General features: G+C 35.3%; 1 long non-coding RNA gene across 1 annotated transcript in view; it reads left to right on the forward strand.

Annotated features, from left to right (window-relative positions):
* The window catches only part of LOC147829830 (uncharacterized), a 52,488-nt gene that overhangs the window by 24,297 nt on the left and 5,480 nt on the right, over nt 1-22,711 (forward strand). Inside the window, exons 1-3 of the long non-coding RNA XR_015445936.1 lie at nt 1-5,421; nt 17,105-17,225; nt 22,594-22,684. The exon at nt 1-5,421 is cut by the window's left edge and continues 24,297 nt beyond it. This is a non-coding gene — a long non-coding RNA (uncharacterized LOC147829830). The remainder of the gene's footprint in view (nt 5,422-17,104; nt 17,226-22,593; nt 22,685-22,711) is intronic.

A 22,711-nucleotide genomic window follows, 5' to 3' on the forward strand; every position in this document is an offset into this window, starting at 1 on the left:
ACCTTTAAAGTCAGGAACAACATTTGGGTCATTTGTCACTGAAAACGTGGTTTCCAGAATGAAGGTTACCTGGAGGCCATGACAGGATTCAGGAACAACTCAGTAATGACTTTTCCTACCCTTAGCCCCATAAGGGTGTAACCCAGAGTATCATTTTGGTTCAAAGATCAAGAAAGCCTCTAATTTGTAAAGCTTCTGTTAAGTGGAAGGGCAAAGGGCACAGATCATGTTTGTTTCTCCTCAATGGTGGTATAAGTCCCAAATACCAAGGACTGTGGCAGAGGGCAAAATTAAGCCTTAGCACATCCTACACTGACAGTGTCATTGCTGCTATGTCTCTCTGTAAGTCCTGTGGGTCCCACTGAAGGATCCTGTATTGTTATGTAAATTTAGTCTTGCTTTTTGGCCTCTTAATTTGTACTGAATTTCTGTGATAAATAAATAAATATTATTATATGAATTTATTATAGAAATGATTTATTTTTTGAAGAAAAAATCTCACCAGAAACAGAATTGATGCTTGAGGGAAGTTGCCTTGCTCCACCGAAGACCTATTTTGAAACTAATTTCATTAATCGTATGGATCAGGCACTGCAGCAGTGACCTTCCTCCTTAGGAAGAAAACCACAATACAATTTGGTGTGCTAATGAAGCCCTTTAGACTGTTCCCTAGCCCACTTTTTAGGAAGTAGTGGCCATATGCCCGTTTGACCACTGAAGTGAAAAACAGTTATTGGATGAGGCGTCCAGGAAGTTCATTAGAAAAATCACTGAAAACCAGGACAGACTTTTGTACATATATGCTTTATAATTCATTCCTGGGGCCTGGTATGTGGATGTCAAGAACAAAGTTCCAGCAGCTATTTTAGATTATCAGTGAGATAGGGAAATTGCATGTGGAACATGGTCAAACAAAATGGTAGGTGGGGGCCTGTGTCTCTGAGAACCTCAGAACTGTTAATCAGCTTTGCATTGTCTAGTTCCTGAGGAGGAAGAAATAAACACATACCATATACATGCTATTTTTAGTTTTCTTTTATGTGCACATTTTATGATTTTTTATGTAAAATTCTAACATAACACAATAGCCAAATGACAGAGATACATTCATTTAGTTCAGGAAATTCTACCATATTCCCTTTAGCTCTTCATAAATATAACATTTTCTGTTAAACTACTTGTTATTGCCTTATCACCAAATATGGAAGAAAGACACCTTTTGTAGTTGACCTTTCAATTTGTGACTCTAAGTTTTGGAGACCTGGACATGTTATATTTAGATCACTTTTGGACTCTCTGGTACAACCAAGGACAGTAATTGCTTTCTACATTAAACTTATCACATTTTTCTTATCTAATTTTCATATGAAATGCCTTCCAAGAATACATCTGCAACCTGTAATTGTTTATTCACATATGACACAGACCAGGTCACCAACCATTAATGAAATGAATATTCCCTCCTAGAAATTATAAAAATGAAGCCACATAAGACATTGGGGTTTCATGGTTGCTCTGATGGGGTAATGGCACATACTCACCTAGCCATTAGAAGCACAGCATCCCCTGAATCCTCTGGCTGTTTTGCAGATGGAAGAGTACCAGACCCTGAGGGAACTGCCTGTCACCAGTGAATAGTATGTGGAAGACTAGTTGGATCTCTGTTGGATGCACAATGAACATCTGGAGAAACTGCAGGGCAATTGCCTCAGCATTTCTTATCTTTAATAGTGTGTTATTTTCATTTATTTTAACAAATTCTGCTTCCATTTGCATTTTCTTTACCTTGCTTAAAAATATATTCCACAGGAGCTCTTATGGGGAATAAAAGCGAAACAGAAGATAGAACTAAACTTTCTAGCACCTCTGAACAGGGAAAGGAATGAAATTACCTTCTTTCCTAGGAAATGATTGATAGATTGTTTGTTTCTTTTTCTCCATGTGGATGGCTTGTACACCCATTCATGAGTGTCGGCGAGTGTGTGTACATGGGCACATTTTATTTTTGACTTTCCATTTTTATCTGAAGGTGACTTTTAGTTTTCTCTTCTGTGTATACCTTACTTTTATTCTAGTTTTGGCATCTAGATGTCTATTTTTATGAATTTCAGAACATTTTTGTGTATTCACTATTATTTCTAATGTCTTTTCTTCTAAATTATTTTATCTGTTTATGTTAACAAAATAGCTCTCTAATTTTACACTCTCTTTACCTATGTCTCTCCTGTCATCTTTTTGTTCTATCTTGTGATTATTAGAGGTCATAAAATTAAGGTATATTTCATTTTGTCTTTTTTCTATTAAAAATACATTTATAGTTTGAAGTTGCTGTTTGACATTGCCTTTTGTCCCTCTCCAGATTTTAACTAAATAATATGCAAAAATATAGAAAAGATAGCATCATGGAAAAGGTACATGGAATATTATCATCAGGGAAAAAAATCAATTGAGTCATTCTTGTAAGATATAAGCATATGAAGTCAGCTCCAAAATATGTGATTTTCTTTTTAGTGGAACTCTAATGTAATTCAGAGTCAAAGAAAGTGGACAGCAAAAGAAGGCTATGGAATTGGCTATGGAACAACTTTGTCGGTCACTCTTCTTGGGTTAGCCAGTTCCACTATTTGTTACAAGTAAATTGTGCCATACTTCACTTGTCAAATAAATTTGGTAGATTTGATGCAAGTTATTCTAAGAATGGGTATGTTGGCTATCTAAGAAGGCCAGTTCTCTATCCACTTATAGTTGTTAGGAGGAAAAAGAAATAGATATGTAAACAATAAATTACTAACAATTGTTTTTTTAAAAAGCCTCTTAAATTTATGCCATCTTTTTCACCTCCCACAAGAATATAGCATAGCTCAGGTTCTTAGAACTAGAATTTCATTAAAAGCTAGTTAGTGAAGGAGACATGTTTACTTGGCTTAGGACATAAACAATATTTCTTAGGATTGATCAGTCTAGACCATTATGAATCAATCTAGGTAGGCCTACATTCATCAAAATATAAGAGTAATCAAGGAAAGAAAGTAATTGAGAAAGCCTTAACCTTCTGCAGAACAAAATTTGGGTTAACTATAAAGAATAATCTTCAGGCTGGCATTAGACTCCCCATTTTCAACAAAAATACTGGAGGAAAAGGAAGAATTTTCTTCAAAACACTGGGGGAATGTAAATTGGAAGGTGAATTTCTTTTTACATTCAGTGAAACTATCTTTTAAAAAGAGGGGCCGGGGAAACATACTCAGCCATAATAGGAGCAGAGAATTTACCACAAACCAAAGTTTTAAATGAATTACTGAGGATTTACTCTACCAAGGATGGAAATCAAATTCCAAATTATTTTCCAAAAAATAAGAGAGTGATTGGTGAAGATCAGAAATTAAAGCATACTTAACATTTTAGTTCATTTTGGGTAAAGATTAAATATTATAAAATTATTAATAATGATGGGAAGCACATTAAATACAATTTAAAAAGTGAAAAGTGCTAGTACTTGAAGAACAAATGAATTCTATAACTCATAGATATAAAAAATAATAGAATCCACCCAATTATATAGTAGGCACTCAAACTAAAGTCAGGAATAAGAGTATAATACCTACCACTGTTATTGTTTATTCTGTAGAACTTAACTAATAAAATAAGTTTATAGAAAATAAATATCAGAAGGAAAGAAACTGTCAATATTTGCAAATTTTTATGACTATTTACTTAGAAAATCCTGACAAAAAGTTGAAAAGCCTTAAGTCTTTCATAAGAGAGTTCAATAAAACTTCCAAACATTATTTTAACAAAAAATGGTAGCTTAACAATGAATGGACACACATTAGGAACCAATAGAAAATACAATTTTAATAATAGAAATATAATTATGAAATATTCAAAAGAAACTTAAAATAATATAAACTAGTATTGAAGAATTGATAGAACTGTGTTAAAATAAAAGAAGCAGAAAACCCCAAATAAGTGGAATAAACCTTGGTATCTGGATGTAAGAGTGAACTATCACAAAAATTTCAGTTTTAAAATTAATCCATAATTTCAATTCAGCTTCAATCAACATCCTTCTCACAGTGTTTGTTTTGAAATTTAACTGTTTATGTTGGGATAATTTTAAGCTTACAGAAGAGTTTACAAAAATAATACAGATTCTCATTTACCTTTAACCCAGCTTCTCCTTAAACTAACATCTTAAATAAGCTCAGAAGATTTATCAAAATGAAGAAACTAACCTTAATATACCCTACTAACTCAAATGAAGAACTCCTTCAATTTCACTGATTTTTCTGTTCTGTGATGATTCCATTCATGATACTATACTTCATTGTTATGCCTCCTTACTTTCCATTAATGTGTGACAGAAACTTTATTCCACCATCTTTCATGACTTGGACACTTTTGAGTAATATTTGTCACTTATTTGTAGACTCTCTCAATCTGGGTCTGTCTAAACTTTTCTCTTCATTAGATTGTGGGTTATGCTTCTTGAGAAGGATACCATGAGGTGATATACCTTCTCAGGACATCATCCTAGGGGGCACATGATGTTGGTTTGTATTATTGGTGACATTAAACATGATCACTTGATTAAAATGGTATCTTCCATGATTCTGCACTCTAAAATAACTATTTATTCCTTTGCAATTACTAAATTAATAAATTGAAACTGTTTGTATAGTTGCTCTTATGCTTTACAACATCTACTAAAAGTAGTTTATATAATTTATATAATAAACTCCTTAAAGGTAGTAAATTATACTCATTTGATTTGTTTTTCTATCAAAGAGTTGCTTAGCTTGTTTCTGCTTACTTTCATCCACTAATTTTTAGCCTCTATTGGTGGATCTTGCCCACAGCAATGATTACATGTGTTGTTCCAAAAGTGGCTTTGTGTTTTCTTTATTTTTTTACATTTATTAATTGGTATTCTTATGTAAGGACAAATCATGGTATTTATTTATTTATTTATTTATTTATTTGTTTTTATTTATATCCATATTCTATGAATTAGTGGATATGTATATTATTTTTGGATTATAACTCAATATAATCTTTATTTTGTTGCTCAAGGTGTTTTATTATTGACCATTAGAAGTTTTCATGTTGGGTATACCAGTCAGTGCTCACTAGAGAAACAGATTTAATGAAAGATATATAAATATATAAAGATTTACAAGGTAGGCTTACAATGGCTGCCCACAGAGTCAGATGTGAAAGAGTGCCAAAGGGCTGTCTGTCCACTGGAGGTACAAAGGATCCAGCCAAAGGTTAAAGGCCTGGAGCTCACTGGAGTGTCCCTTGCGAATTCATATCAGGAGGCTGAAGGGTCTGTGCTGGAAGCCTGAAGAGTGTGCACTGGAAGCCAGGAGATGACATCCAAGTGAAGGTGAAGACTGGAGCTCCTCCAAAGAAATAGAAGTAAGCCTTCCTTCTTTGATTTCCTTTTATTCCATTTGGGCTACAAGGCTATTGGTTGGGGCCACTCACACCCAGGGTGGATTTTGGTCTTCAGTAAATCCCTGCAGCCACACCCAGAATTATGCTGATCCAATTTAGTTGGACATTTCTTACTCAAATTGACACAATCAGTTGACTATCATATTGAGTTTTACATTTTTTTTTCCTTTTTGTACTGGGGATCAAATTTGGGACCTTGTGCTTGTGAGGCAGGCAGCATCATCAGTGTGCTAAATCCCCTGTCAGAGTTTAATGTCTTTTGATATGTTCCTATCTTTTTGTCTTTGAGGACTTCCTTTTTTGGACTGGAAGATGCACTAGGTTCATTTGTTTTACTGCCCAAACTTTGAACTAAACCATTTGTCCAAAAAGCTCTCATTCCTTTGATTAAAGAATGGTATTTAGAAACCAAGATCTGGGTGCCAGCATGTTCGCTGTTACTGGGGTATCAGTGTTTCTAGTTCCTATTAGTAGGTAAAATTAGGACACACACATCTGCGCTGTGCTCCTCTTTCTCTCATGCATATATGTGTGCATGTGTATGTAGATATCTATCATCACCATAGTCACCATTGTCATCTATATTTTTAAGCAACCTTTCTGTATTTATACCCCTGTAATTTATCTAGTCCCACAGTATTTATTCTAGGTTTTTTCACTTTCTTAATTAAAACTACTTACTCTGGTTTCCTTTTAACTAATTTATTCAATGAAAATATAAAAACAAAGTAGGATCAGACTTCTAACCTAGATTTTGGGAGAAAACAATTTATCACTATAGTGGTTTGACTCTTTTCATCTTTAGTTTCATGATATCCATTGGCAATACTATTTTCAAAGTTAACCATGTTCCTTCTTCTCATTGCCATAAATATGACCATAACATAAATTCATTTGCCATAGCTAATCCAGCTCCATAGACGCACAACTTGGTTGACTAATTTTTTTTTTTTTTTTATTGTACCAGGGATTGAACTTGGGTCCTTGCGCTTGTGGGGCAGGTGGTGGAACCACTGAGCTAAATCTCCGGCCCACTTGACTAATTTTTTAAAAATATTGGCTTCATTAACAAAGACACAAATAAATGAAAACTTACCTTGTATTCATGGATCAAAAAAATATTAAAAGTCCCTGCTACTCAAAGGAAATATACAGGTATAATAAAATCCATATCAAAATTCCAGTAGCATTCTTCAGAGAAATATAAAAATGATTTTATAATTTTTATGGAATTGTAAACACTACTGAATAGCCAACTTAATACTAAGAGAGAAAAACAAACTTGGAAGCAAACTTCATCACTTAAAATTGTATTAGAATATATTTTAATCAAAACAGTATGATATTGGCATCAAAACAGAGACATAGACAAAGAAAGAACAATGACAAGCCCCAGAAATACATTCAAACATATATATTCAACTAATTTTTGACAGGGACACAAAGTGGACATGATAGAGGAAAACAATCTTCAAAAAATGGTTCTGATAGAATTGGATTTCCATCTACAAAATAATGAAAATAGATTCTTATCTTACACTATACACACAACTCCAAATGTATAAAATAACTAAATTTAATACCTTAAATCAAAAAACTCCTGTGGCAGAGCCTAAGGGAATTGTCCCATGACATTGGCCTTGACAGTGATATTTTGGTTATTACCCCTACAGCACAAGCTACAAAACCAAATTATGTAAATGGGGTTACATCAAACTAAAAAGCTCCTGGATAACAAAAGAAACAATAAAAAAAAAAAAAGAAAGGCAACTTGAGGACTGAGAAAAACAAATTCCAAACACATATCTGATAAGGGGTCAATATCTAAAATGCATAAAGATCACTTACAATTCAATAGCAGGAAAACAAATAACTGGGTTTCCAAAAGGGAAAAGGTTATAAACAGACATTTCTCCAAACAAGATATAAAATGGCTAACAATTATAAGAAAAGATGTTCAATATTACCAATCATCAGGAAAGTATACATGATAAATACTATAACACACCAGTTTGCACCAACTAGGATGGCTGTTATCAGTAAGACAAGAGATAAAAAGTGTTGGTGAAGTTGTTGGAAAAAGGGTTGGTGAGAAGAAAGACTGATCATATAGAAACAGTATGGAGTGTTCTTATAAAATTAAAACTAGAACTGCCATATGACCCAGCAATTCCTATTCTGAATGTATGCCTAAATGAGATGAAATTACACCTTATAATATTATTATAATATTATAAGATTATAATATTATATATAATATATATATAATATTATAACATTATACTTTCATATTCATTGCAGCACTATTCACAATAGCCAAGATATGGGAACAACCTATATATCTGTTGACAGACAATTGGATAGAGATAATGTGAACTATTAATGAGCCTTAAAAATGGATATCCTTCCATTTGGAACAACATAGATCTGGAAGATGGTATGAAGTGAAATAAACCGGGCATAGAAAAAAGGCATGATATCACTTGTCTATGGGGTACATATATAAAAAGGTAAAAAGTATAGAGATAGAGAATAAAACAGCAAACAGTAATAAATGAAAAAGGAGTAGGAGATAGAATGGTGTAAGTCAAAGGGCACATAGAAACAGGTATATAGGATAAATAACTTTAGAGATATGACGTACAAATATAGAATTACAGTTCATAAAATTATTTTATTAATTCTTTTATTATTTTAAAATTTCTCCTAAATAAGTAGACTTTAGTCACTTTTGTCATCAGAATTAATTGAGATGATTGTTGTGTTAATTTCATCCTGTAGTAATCACTATATTATTACATGTGTATTATTTACCTTTTCTATTCCTGTAACAAATATCTGAGAAAAATCAACATAAAAGGAGGAAAGGATCCTTTTGGCTCAAAGCTTTGGAGGTTTCAGTCTATGAGTACATGGCCTTGCTGCTTTGAGCCTGTGATAGCCCAGTTCATTATGGCAGAAGTGCCTGGTGGAGGGAAACTGCACCTCAGGGCAGCTGGGAAGCAAATAGGGAAAGAAAGGAATAGGCTGAGGTGCTTATTCCTCAAGGAATATTCCCTCACGGAATAGGCTGGGGTCCCAATATCCCAAGGGCCTGCCCTCAGCGACCCAACTTCCTTCCACTAGGCTCCATCTCCTAGAAATTCATAACCTTCCTGGAATGCCAAACTGAGAACTAAGCCTTTAATACATGGGCCTTTGGGCTGGGGATTTAGCTCAGTGGTTCCGCCACCTGCCTCACAAGCACAAGGACCCAAGTTCAATCCCTGGTACCAAAAAGAAAAAAAGTACACGGGCCTTTAGGGGAAAGTGGAGACCCAGGCCATAGCAATATGTGCCCCGAAAGAATCATGTTGTAAACCTCAAATATACACAGTAAAATGGAGAAATAAAAAATAAAAATTTATATGTTGCATATTTTATATTTTGTGGCTTTAGGTTTTGTCAAGTGTGAGATCGAGCACTGCTGACACATTTGTCCCCAAATTCCCTTAGGTAGACAACCCTTCTCCTGAATAACAATGCAGGAAGCCAATGATCCAGTTTTAGTTTTTATACTGTTGCCGTTTTTGGTGTCGTCTGAAGACTTCATGTAGGTTTTTGGGTCTGGCTTCTTTAACTCAGTAAAATGTATATATGGTTTGTGTATGTTATTGTGGGAATCAATAATTTGTTACATTTCCTTGCTGAATAATATTCCATTTTATGAAAAACACATATTTTTAAAATTTACTAGGTGAAAGATCTGGATTTTTTCCTAACTTTTGGTGCTTACAAATAATGTTCCTGTAAATATTAGTATACAATGTTTGTGTGTGTGTGGAACAGGAGCATATTTAATTTTATAAGAAACTGCCATATCTCTGTTTCTAAAGTGGCTATGACATTTGGAACTTCCACCAGCAATTTACAAAAGTTCCAGTTGCTCCACATTTATGTCAGTGCTAGATATTTTCACCTTTTAAAAAATCATTTGGAGGATATTTTATTATGTGTCTAGTGGTAGTATTTTGTTTAATTTGAATTCCCTAATCAATATGTTGAATGTTATATATGGTCATTGGTCATTCAATAACCACCTTTACTGAAGTGTTCATTCAGATCTTTGTCCATTTTTAATTAAATGTTTCACTTATTATTGATTTTGTTTTTCTGTATTGTGGACATAGCTTTTTAAGAGGACTGTGATTTGTTATTTCATCCTTTTAATGGGATCTTTCCCATCAAAAATTATTTTAAGTTTTAAAAACTCTAAATATCATTTTTTTCTTTGTGGGTGATATCTTTGGTGTTAAATCTAAAAACTCTGTGTAAATGCTATGTCTGAATGCTATGTAGACGTTCTCACATACGTTTTGATTAGCTTGTGTTTCTTCATGAAGACAAGGGAGGGGATCGGGCAGTGTCCTTTCCTGCCTCACTCAGCTGCTTTTCCCCAGTTGCACACTTCTTTGACTTCCCAATCCTTTTTGTGAGCAAACAATTTGAGATTCATGGAGAGATAGACTGCAAGAAGATGTGGACAATTTCTACAGCCCCCGTGATTTTCACATTGTCCTGGTGGCTCAGGCTCAGACTTTACCAACTTTTCAGCTATTCTAGCTTAATTTTTCTTACCTTATCTGCTTGATGTGTATTCCAGATGAATGAAATGGAGCATCTCCTTTCCTTCTGCAGGTATCTTCTCTTCTTAGATGTTGGGGACTATTCATTGGCCCTCAGCTCTCTAATGGTTAAAAAAAAAGGACACTTTTTTCTTTAAATGAAGTTCAGCTTTTTTGATTTCAAAGGTGAGAGTGATGTCCCTTTCCCTCTATGCTCCTGTGTAGAGGCTGGAATTACTACAATTTTTGGTTACCCAGAATAGCTGATTTCTGTAAATGGAAAAGAGTATGCAACAAATGTTTAAAAAGAACGATATGGTAAGATTTTGCTTCCAAGCATTTTATTACAAAGTCATCTTACTTTGTTTTTAATAATATTTAACTATATGATACAGATGATTTTAGTATACAAGTAAGCACAACAGATCAATGGAACAGAATTGATTTTTCCAGAAACAGCACCCTAAATATGATAATCCGAGATATAATGAAATAGATAATTCAAATCACTGGACACAAATCATTTACTAAACAATTTAAGGAACATTGACTATACATTATAATAAATTACATTTTCTATATCATAACATTCTCAATAGATTCTAAATGTACTAAAGATCTAAATATGGGGAAGCTTAACAATAAAGGAATATGGCTGAAAGTATAGGTTAATGGTATTTGTAATCTTGGCATGGGAATACCATTTCTAAGGAAAAAATAAAACCTAGACACTAGAAAGAAAAAGGTAATATTTTATCAACTAATAATTCTTTTTTTGTTTGTTTGTTTTTTGTTTTTTGAGACAGGGTTTCACTTTGTAGTTCAGGCTGGCCTTGAACTCACTATGTAGCTCAGACTGGCCTCGAACTCATGACAATCCTCCTGCTTCAGCCTCCTAAATGCTGGGATTATAAGTGTGTGCCACCATGTCAGCTCAACTAATAATTCAATAGAAATTTCTATGCAACACAAATCAATCTAAATAGAAATTTTTAAATGGAGACAGAGAAGGAAAAAGTATTTGTTTTCTCCATAGAACTCTAGAAGTCAATAAAAATTACTAAGTAGCTAAAAGAAATTATTGGCAAAATGTCATTTCACAAAACCAAAATGACCAATAAACAAGGGAAAAGATGCTGAACCTCCTTGTAATTAGGAAAAATTATCAAAACAAAGACATTTTTATTCTTACTAGAAAGAATGGCAATTTTATATGAGCTTATACATAATTCTTGATTACAGTGTTGGAACATGAACACGTTTTCATGTTGTTGATGAGAAAGTTTGTTAAACTGATTTGAATGATGTTAACTGAGCAGTACTAATCACACTTTCATAGTCACTCCAAAATTCCTTTGGTCAAAAGCCCCAAACCCCATTTAATCTTGCTTACATAATTCAAGCAAATTATTGCCTATGAAGTTCAGTTGAGGGATTCAGGCAGAAACATTGGTTTCAAGTGAGTCTAGCTCACCAAGAGCCCAGTTTCTTACGGACTCTCAGTTCCCCCTCTGTCCTGGGGCTGCCTCCACTTGTGATACTGAGATAATTCCACAGTGTGAGCCAGATGATGTGCCACCCTCCTCCATTCATACTTTGAAAATCTTAGCACCTAGAACCTCAGAATACACCCATATTTGGAGATAAGGTCTTCAAAGAGGCAACTGACTCAAAATGAGGTCCTTGAGGTTGAGCTCTTGAATAGGGCTGGTGTTCTTAGTTAGGTTATTATTATTATTATTATTATTATTTTTGGTACCGGGGATTGAACTCGGGTCCTTGTGCTTGTGCAGCAGGCGGCGAAACCACTGAGCTAAATCCCTGGCCCCAGTTAGGTTATTATTAATAAAAGAGGAAATCCGAACCCAGGAACCCATGTAGGGGAGATGGTGTGAAGGCACATGGAGAAGGTGGCCATGTACCAGTCAGAGAGGCTTGGACGCCATCCTTCTCTCTTGGCCCTTAGAAAGAACTAACTCAGCCCGTGTCTTGTTTTCTAGGCTCCAGAGCTGTGAAAAGATAAATTCCTAAGTCACCCAACCTGTCATGCTTTGTTATGGTAGTCAGAGCAAACTCATATAGACAGTCCTGACATTTCTCAGTACTATGTTGTTCTTATATATGTGGCAAGAGAGAATAAGTTGTCTCAGAATTTTCATCAAAATTCCTAAATTTCATTTTTACGAGATCAGTTTAAAGATGCCCTTCATTCTCTAAATCCATCCTTATGATCAGAGGTATGAAATGAACTCTTTGCCTTAACCTAAGTCACAAGCACCACTTCTGTCAGGGTCTGACCCTACATCAAAAGAGGTTGAATGGAGTATGAAGATGATTACAAGTGGGGGAGCATGGAACTGATGCCAGGTAAATGTCTTCTCTGTTCTTTGACTTGCAACTACTCTTTTTACCAACTGAAGAAAATGATGACTTAGAGTCCAAAAGACTTATGTGAGCTTTTTATTGTGCCAGTCTTTGTTGTGGTGAAAATTAGAATCAACTTCAGTGCCTTGCAGAAAAATGGCTAATTAATCTATGGTAAAACCATAGAATGGATTAGCATGCATTCTATGCAAATATTAAACAGAATGAGTTAGATTTATACAGTTTGAAATAGAGCTGCATGATTACAATGAAAATATAGTTATGTACAATATCTACAGTATGATAATAGTTACAAAGGAAATTACTTTTTTGCATATACATATAGGTGCATTTAAAATATGTCTAGGGTAACCACCTAACTACCATGTCTAGGAGGATATCCACATATAACAATGGTCATGATAGAGGCAGGTTTGAGGATTAGGGAAACTAATTATGAGGATTTTTGCTTTATTTTTAGTTTTGGCCATTTATGAGGATACATTTAATTAATTATTCTTATGTTTTATTCTTCCCCCTCTCTTCTTTCTTTCTTTCTTTCTCCGTCCTTGCTTCCTTCCTTCCTTCCTTCTTTCCCTCCTTCCTTTCTGTCCTTTGCTTTGTGGTACTGGATATCGAACCAAGGACCTTCACACAGAGCTACATCCCCAGCCCTTTCTTATTTTTTATTTTGAAATATTGTCTTGTTAAGTCAATAACTTGCCCAGGCTGGACTTGAAGGAATCCTCCTGCCTCATCCTCCCAGAGTGCATAGATTCCAGGTGTGTGTGCCACTATACTTGACTTAAGTAATTCTTATTTCTAAAACTAAAAAGTGAAAATGTGCTTCGAACAATATCTGGAATGTTGTGAGTACTTAGTAAATATTAGCTATTTATTATTATTACAATAGGTATATGAGAACTTCCCCAATAATATTTTTGCCTATGTATACATTTTAGATTAGGAAAAACAAGTGCTTGGTAAGGGTGCCAGGTAACTAAATCACCCATGTGTTATGCTCACATATGTGCATGCAAATGCACAGAACAAGTACAGAAAGTCCTTTACCACATCAGTAACAATGATTACCATTGGGTGTATGGCGATGGTGTAGAGTATGGTATATAGAGGAGTCAGGGGATAAAGATTGCCTCCTTTCTTATTTCATGTATTATATAGTCTTTTAACTTTTTACAAATCTGCATTATTTTGAATATATTTAAAATAATCAAATTTACATGTAATTCCTGGTTAGCTTCTGTAATCTCTGTCCTCATTTAATTGAAAACTAATCCCAGGAAGAAAGAGTAATGTGCAAACACATTCACTGGAGGCTGTTTGTGTTCTTACATTCCAAGCTATTGCAGGAGAGAAAGGATTGTTTGTCAAAGCAGGACCAGCTGGGATTCCTTGGCTGACTCCCAGGTGTAACTGTGAAGCAGCAGGTACTGGGTGCTCTCCCACCTCATCGGGAGCAGCGCTCTCCTGTCTTCTCTTGGCATCCAGTAGCATCCTGTGCCCTGCTAAGGTGTTAACTGACAACTGACAGATTTTACTAAGAGCCTTCTCTCCCAGTAGTATTTTCATTTTAAAAGTTGACTTTAAAAACTTTAAAAAGAAATCCTGTGAGAGTTCCTTCACTATAGCCCATAGATATGATCTCAACTCTCTCATCTTTATTTTTTTGTTTTGTTTTTTTGTTTGGTACTGGGGATGGAACTCAGGTCCTTGAGCTTGTGCAGCAGGCAGTGGAACCACTGAGTTAAATCCCCGGCCCAACTCTCTTATCTTTAAAGGAATTAAATGCTCTCTTGACTCTTGACATCTCATTTGCTACCAATCAGGGTTTACCTATTTTCAAGTAAAATTTTCAATAGAGTAGTTAATTGTCTCATCAACTAATCTTCCCAGTTATTAGGACTGTAATGTAATCTGGCTTTCATCTTCTCATCTGAAATTGCTCTCTTCACGGTCACCATCATTAAGAGCTAATTGAGAACTGGAGGGACTTTTTTCAAATTAGCCCTATCCTCTCTGGGAGAATTGTATTACAGCACTTATCCTACTTTTTAATTTGTCTGTTTGTCTGGATCCCCATTTTATGTCTTAGTCTCTACTTCAGTCCTCTTCTGATCATTGTTGTAGGATGCTTAGCCCATGGTAGTGCTTAAAATGTTCTTGCTACCAGAGGTCTATTGGAACCTGGATGTTTGGGAGGCCCAGTGCTTGTCCCAAACTACTACCTAATAAAATTTGTTCAGAGTTTTGACAGGCAGTGCAAGTGTTAGATTGGGAGAGGTATTTTGAGCAGGTTAAATAATATAGCTACCAATCTTCAACAATACTGCACCAACACTCTTAAGATTGACTCTGATTACATGAATTATGAAGATAAACATACTGGCACAAGAACCAGAACTCATTGAGCTTTGTTTCAAAGAAAGGAACACAGTCTTCATCATGACATGGGTAAAGCATGAGGGTTACAGAAAGGAAGAGAGTTATGCTTTTTTTAAAATGCACTGTTTGGTACATTTTAGGTATACAATGTGATGACATCATCATTGGAAATTTGTACCTTTACATAATATATCTTGGTTCTTATTTTTTCCCCATCCCCCTGGCTTCCCTTCAACCCTTCCACCCCTGCCTATTTACAAAGACTGTGTTTCCATTTTTTCCTTTCCCTTCTTTCCTTTCTTCTACCCCTCCCACTTCCTGGAAGAGAGCTATCCTAACATCACATCAAGAATGTGACTTCATTTGGGCTGTTTCCAAGATTTAGCTATTTCAAATCATGCTGCTATAAACATGGGTCTGCATATATCATTGTGGTATGATGCTTTTAATTCTTTTGGGATGATACCAAGAAGGGGAATAACTGAATCAAATGAAACCTTAAGTTTTAGTTTTTTGTGGCCCCTCCATACAGATTTCCACAGTGATTGTACCAGTCTACACTCCCACCAACAGAGGAGAAGGGTTCCTTTTTTCCCACAGCCTCACCACCATTTGTTATTGGTTGATTTCTTGATAGCAGCCATTCTTTCCGGAGTGAGATGGACTCTCAGTGTTGTTTTAGTTTGCAACTCTTGAATGACCAGTGATGTTGAACATTTCTTCATATGCTTATTTGCCACTTGTACATTTCCATCTGAGAAATGTGTATTCATTTCAGATGCCTAGTTTGGGACTGGGTCTTTAAATTGGGGGCATGGGTCTGTCAGTGGATGAATGGATAAAGAAGTTGTAGATTTTTTTTATGTAATGGAGTATTACTCTGCCATAAAAGAGTTCAAACTTCAGACATTTCTAGGTAAATGGATGCACCTCGTGACCATACTCTTAAGTGAAATAAATCGGACACACATATGTTTAAGTACCACATTGTTTCCCCGGTGTGAGAAACCAAATGGCTAAATAAGGACCAAAATATATAATAGATACTGGGAAACCGGAAGAAAATGTCCAAATAGGAAGGGGAACCAGGGAAGGGGCAGAAGGAAAGGAAGGAAGGGGAAAGAATAAAAAGAGAATACAAGGAAAAAATGAAAATAAAACTGTGGTGAATAAGGAGGGGCATAGAAGTTGAAGGGAGGGGAGGGGATTGGGGAATAAAGAAGAATCAAGATACATTATATCCAGGTACAAATTCCCTATGATGAATGTGATCATTATGTAGATCTAAAATGTACCAATCAAATTAATCATTTTAAAAAAGAATGTGACTCCAGTGCCCGAGGTTTTCAGCAGATATACACTTATCCCTATTCCCTGAGACACTGGCCAGGCCTCCTCAATATTGTCAGTGTTCTTAAGCACATCTGTAGCAATGGAAGTAAAGATGGCCTTTAGACATTTTTAATTCCATCTCTGCTGAAGATACCATTACTGATTTCAGGTTTGACCAAGAGTGTTCAAAATGCAGCAGTGAAAAAGCAATGCTACTTCTGGTGATTCTTTTACAACTCATACCCCTACTTCATTTAGTGACCCTGGCTCTTATTGGTTTCGTTTTACTATTTTGCAGATATTTTTCTTGGGGATGCTGGGAATGGATAATAAATGAAGGAGAAAAGATATCAGTCTACAGACAGGAGATAAATGTGCTTAGCTGCACTATGAGCAACTTTTCTTCTCCTGAATATTCCTGAAATTAGACAGCATAATTTTAAGTAGAGTATTCTGACTGTAGAAATAAAACCATTGTAATAGAAATGTGTCATAAGATCAATGTCTTCCACTTCTAAAACAAACATCTTGGCTGTGCCTCTGTGTTTGTTTTGGCTTTAGAAGCTGAGCCCTTTATCAAACAGTAGGAGACCATTATCTGGTGATAATGTATTTTGATTCTATTGTTGTTATTTTAAAACTGGTTTCTTCTAGGCCCATCATTCTGGCATGTTTGTTTAATGACATGTTTAAAAATCTTTGTAAGAGCTGTATTACAATGACACATACTTTATATTGCCAGAAAAAAACCCACAATCTCCAGGGCTGATGATAAATTCCAGTCCTGGACTCAGCTACTGTATACTTTAAAGCTCTTTCTTGCTTTTCAAATGTTGGCACAGTTGTCAATCATTTTGTATCATACTTATAGTTTGTATGAGGAAGCCATTTGTTAAATTGCAGCCTCCTAGACTCAGAGAACATTTACCAAATTCTTTCAGATAAAATGCCATCATATTCTGCAAAACACCAAGAAACTTTAAAGAGAAGGAAATACACCCAAGAGAGGAAAACAGCAAATTACAGAACAGAAAAGTGACACAGTTCTCTATGGACCTTTTGGTAAGAACCGAGAATGGTACTTAATTCCTCTCATTTTATTGTATGCGCTTGTGTGATATTCATTTGATTAGGTAAATATCTTTGAGACAAGGAACTGATATTACACTGATGGCCTCAAGACTGTGAAGGAGTTGACACCCTACTCTGATGTCTTTTTGTGGTGACTCCAGAGCCACAGCAGCATCTGTGGATTTTCTCCACATTATACCATCCTTCTCTTTCCATTAGCTAGACCCTACTCTTCTCTAAAGCCACAATGTCCTCTAAATTATAGCAAATAAATTAGACAGATGGAAGAAGCCCATTAGATATTTCCTTTTTCTCTAATACTTCTCCCTGATCCTGATCCAGTGTTGTTCAGTACCAGGGCCCATCAGTCTTATAATATTTTCTTTAGTACTCTCTGTATTTATTTTTCTGATCCTGTTATTCTAGTCAAGTATGCAGAAGACACTGACTGAGTTCTTTCTGAAGTGCCAACTCAAATGTCTATCATTGTCATCTCTCTTTTAACCTACAAGGTATAGGTTACTTCTCATATGCATTAAGTGTTATGTGAAAACTGAATAGCTAATATCTAGCAATACATAGTACATATAAGACGAGTCATGTACATTTTTCAAGTGAAGTTTTGCAGTAGGAAAAACAACGCATTGCAAGTTAATCTCTTCTGTGACCAGAAGTGGAAATTACAAATGATCTTAAAGCATACTTCTGTTTTATGAGAAAATTAACTCAAGTGATTCTATTTATTTATTTATTCCAGGACTGGGGATTGAACTCAGGACCTTGCACTTTTGAGGCAGGTGGGGCACCACTGAGCTAAATGCCGGCCCTGAGTGTTTCTTTTTAGTTGAGAAGTTACTAGGCAAGGAAGTCCCATTTTCCTGAAAAAAATTGTATAATAGCAATCTTTTGGGTCCCTGGCCTCTTAGTTACTAGAGTTCTTTTTTTTTTTTAGTTCTTTTATTGGTCCATTTTAGGTATACAGTTCGTTTACATTTGTCATTGGGTGCCTGTACCTGTACATGATGTTATCTTGGTTCTTATTTTTTCCCCATTACCTGTGCACCCTTCACTCCCTCCACCCTTCCCTATTTACATAGAAAAAAAAAGGAAATGAAATCTAGAGTTCATTTCTAGGGAGAGAAACAAACAGAAACCAGGGTATTGCCCAGCCAGGTAGGATGTGAGATCCCAACTTCCTGTCCCTGAGGTTTCAATTTAAGGATCCCTCCGGTGGGGAGAGGTGAACCAGTCGAAAGCTGGCTGATGAGAAATGATGCCAGAAATTCTAGAGGGAATCTTGCTATGAGAAAAATGACTGGTAGACTGATCTTAATATGGATCCAGGTATTTTTAAGAGAGATTAGAGCTAACATGCTCTATATCTGTCTGACCTAAGATAACCTGCAAGTCCCACAACCTTTTTTTTTTTTTCCATTAAGCTTATTGGTACATTTTAGGTATGAAATAAAATTACATTCGTCATTAGGATCTTGTACCTTTACATGATGTATTTTGGTTCTTATTTTTTTTCCCTTCCCCTGCCCTCCCTTCACCCCCTCCACCCTTCCCTATTTGCAAAGACTTTGTTTCCATTTTTTTCCTTTTCTCATACTTTTTCTTTTCCTTTCTTTCCTTTCCTCTACCCCTCCCACTTCCCTTACTCCGTTAGACTTTTTCTTCCTATTACACAATATCAATTATACATTATTAAAATTATAATGTCAAGATCTAGACATTGCCATAGATTTTCCAGAATTTAAAAGGATTTAGAAAGCATATTACAAAAATCTTTTTTGAAATAAATTTGACAACTTCTAAGAAGTACCTTGAAAGACAAATTAATGAAACTAACTCTGGAAGAAGTATAAAATTTGAATAGCACCTATTAAAGAAAGTATATTCCTAGCATGAAAACCTACCTATATGACAACAGACTCATATACATTTTGACTGATAAATTATATTAAATATTTAAAGCAGAAAAAAGAAGGAACACTTCTCCCCTCATTTCAGGAACTCAACATTGTGCTAATCCTAAAAGTGGATAAAGATAATAGAAGAAAAAAGTATGAACATAGATAGAAATTTGTTTAACAAAACAAACTATTAGAAGTCAGATCTGGCAGTATGTAGAAAGTGGTTTTGTTATAGGGATGGCAGTGTTGGTTCAGCGTTGGAAGATCCACCCCCAAAAGCCATCATTTTAACAGGGGAAAGGAAAAAGCCACATAATCCTGTCAGAGGTTGCAGAAAATGTGTTGGACTAAATTCTACAGCTGTTCATGGTAAAAGCTATCAGGAGACTAGAAATAGAACAGAACCTTCTCAACAGATCAAAAACATGTACTCCATACTTCCAGCAAAAAAGCCTTATATGAATGGAGAAGATACAATGCTTTCTCCCTAAGATCTGGAACAAGGGCAGATATGCCTACTCTTCATCTGTCCATTAAACTTTGAAACATAGGCCCAAACCAAAAGAGTCTGGCAATAAAAATAAACAAATAGCATAGGATTGGCAAGGTAGAAGTAAAATCTTTATATGTAGAAGAAATTATCATCTACAGAGAAAATACTAAGAAATCTCTAGGAGCCCCTAGAACTTGTATTTAAATTTAGCAGGATTAAAAAACAAAAGGTATATATAAAAATTCAGGTCTATATATACTTGCTATCAATGAAGAATTGGATATTGAAATTTAAAAGTTATGTAGGAATACAAAGGGCTAGAAAAGTAAAAAGAAAAAGAAAACAGTGTTGGAAGACACTTAGTACCTAATTTTAAGACTTCCTCTAAAGCTACAGTAATTAAGGCAGTGCTGGTGTAAGGAAAGACATATAGATCATTGGGATAAAACAGACAATCTAGAAATAGAACCACACATATATGGTCCACTGAGTTTTGAAAGATTATTTAAGAGTAACATTTTGTAGAACATAAACTCAATTCAAGAGCAGAGGAAAACATAGTGCCGTCAGCAAGTGGCACTAGAACACCTGGTATCCTTATATAAAAACTTAACCTCAGCCCTTTATTTCCATACATAAAAATAACTTGAAAGGATCTATGAACCTAAATATGAAAGATTAAAACTATAAAACTTTAAGAAGAAATTATAAGGGAAAATGTTTATGAATTTAGGGTAGGCAAGAATTTCCTAGGATATAAAAACATGATGTTTAAAAGAAAAAAATTGATAAATGAGATTCCATCAAAATTTAGAACTATAAATGACATCATTAAGAAAATGAAACGTAGTCCTTAAACAGACCATATTTATAATGCATATAACCTATGACCAGAATATATAAAGAACACTTACAGCTCATTAATAGACAACCCAATTAAAAAGTAGACACAAGAAGATGATAAATAGCCAGTACAGCACAAGGAAAGGTGTACAACACTAGAATCAGAAAAATACTAATCAGTACAATAACAAGATTGAATTATACACGCATTATGAAGATGAAGTTAAAAGTTTTAAAAGAACAAATGTCAGCTTAGGTGTGAACCAGTTAGAATTTTCTAATACTGCTAATGTGAGTGTGAAATGACAAAATCATTTTGGAAAACAATATAGAAATTTCTTGTATTACTGTTAAGAACCAACAGTCCTGTGCCTAAGTTTTTTCTTGAGAGGAATGAAAACACATGTTCACAATAGATTTGTACATACAATTGGAATATCCCTTCTCTGAAATTGTTAGCACCAGAGTGTTTCAGATTTTCATTTGAAATCCACTTGATCTGCAAAGAGGATAGCTACTAGTGCTTTCTTTTGGGGGGGGGGGTTTCCTGTCACATGGAGTATTATTTTCCCCCCTTTAGCTTTGAGACTATGAGTTTCTTTCTGAATTAAATGTATTTCTTGTATGCAGCATATTGTTACATCTTGTTTCTTGACCCAGTGTGCCAGTCTATTTCTTTTGATTGGTGAATTTTGAGACCATTAACATTAATGGTTATAACTCATACATATTGACTTATCATTGTTATGACTTTTTCTGTTTGTTGGATTCTCTTCCTTTCCTTTTAATTTCTTGTCATTTGCAATGGATTCATTCTGCTGGGGTTCCTGGGTTGTGATCTTCATTGTCTTTTCCTAGGGTATTGTCTAAAATTTTTTGGAGTGTTTGTTTGGTATTCATGAAGTACCTAAGGTGCTCTTTGTCATGAAAGTATCTTATTTCTCCATCAGTTTTGAAAGATAATTTTGCAGGGTACATCAATCTTGGTTGGAGGCTGTTTTCTTTTATGCCTTGAAATACATCACTCCAAGCTCTTCTTGCCTTAAGGGTTTGCATTGAGTAGTCTGCTGTGATTCTGATAGGCTTTCTTTTGTATGTGATTTGTTTCTTTTCTCTAACTCCTTGTAGAATTTTCTTCTTCTGTTGGGTTTCTGAAATCTTAACAATTATATGCTTATGTGTAGATTTTTTTTTGATCACAGCTACTTGGAGTCCTATATGCCTCACTTATCTGTATGTCAAGCTCTTTTCCCCTGCTTGGAAGTTTTCTGCCATTACTTCTCTGAACAGTACTTTTATGTTATCTGCACTCTCTCCTGTTTCTTCATTGAGTCCAATCAGTCTTATATTATTCTTCTTTGCATCATCTAGCAGCTGCTGGATTGATTTCTTGTGGTCCCTTACTATTTTAAAGAAATTTTTCTTTTCCTGGTCCCTAATTGCAATCTTATCTTCTATATCTGAAATTCTGTCCTCACATTGGTTCATTCTGCTGCGTAGACTTTCAGCAGAGTTTTTAATCTCCTGGAAATCTGTTTGCATCTGTTTTATGGATTCCATCTGTTTCCTATGTTGAGATTCCATCATGTTTCTCAGCTCCTCTATTTTTTTAATCTGTGTCCTGTCTAGGTTTATTAATCATGTCTTGAACTATGGACACAATCTCTGTTGTTATCTGAGAAATTATTTCTGATTTCATTGTTTCCAGATCCTCTTTAGTTGCCATTTCAGGGAGTCCAGGTGATTGAGTATCACAATGTTCCATCTTTTTTCCCTTTGGGATTGTTTTAGGTGATCTGGAAGTCTGGTTTTTAAAACTTGTTTACTTGTCTTCTCTTTTCAACATGGTGGGGGGAGTTGCTGCTGGTGCCTGGGGGACTCACCTCCTCAGTGCTCATGGGGGTTATACGGTGGCCCGGAAGCCCCCTCTTGTGTGCTTGGAGTCACTCACCTCCTCTGTGCTTGTGGGAGTGGTCCCCAGAACCTTTTATGTAAGAATGCCTGAACATAGCAGGAATCTTGTTTGAGGAGCCACAGATAGAAGTGCTGATGGAAATAAAACATGAAGGACATCCCTGCATAATACATGGTGCTCTTTATACCACAGAGTAACACTGTTTTGGAGCAATCATCCAGTACCAATGTGGCAGTGGTCATGGACTTGGTGGAACCAAGAAAGGCCCCAAAGGATGACTATGGTAAGATCCCAGGATCCCCAGATTTTC

This window comes from Heterocephalus glaber, unplaced genomic scaffold (assembly GCF_053883595.1).
Source record: "Heterocephalus glaber isolate CG9 unplaced genomic scaffold, H.glaber_assembly_v1.0 deba00000347, whole genome shotgun sequence".
Classification (NCBI taxonomy): domain Eukaryota; kingdom Metazoa; phylum Chordata; class Mammalia; order Rodentia; family Bathyergidae; genus Heterocephalus; species Heterocephalus glaber.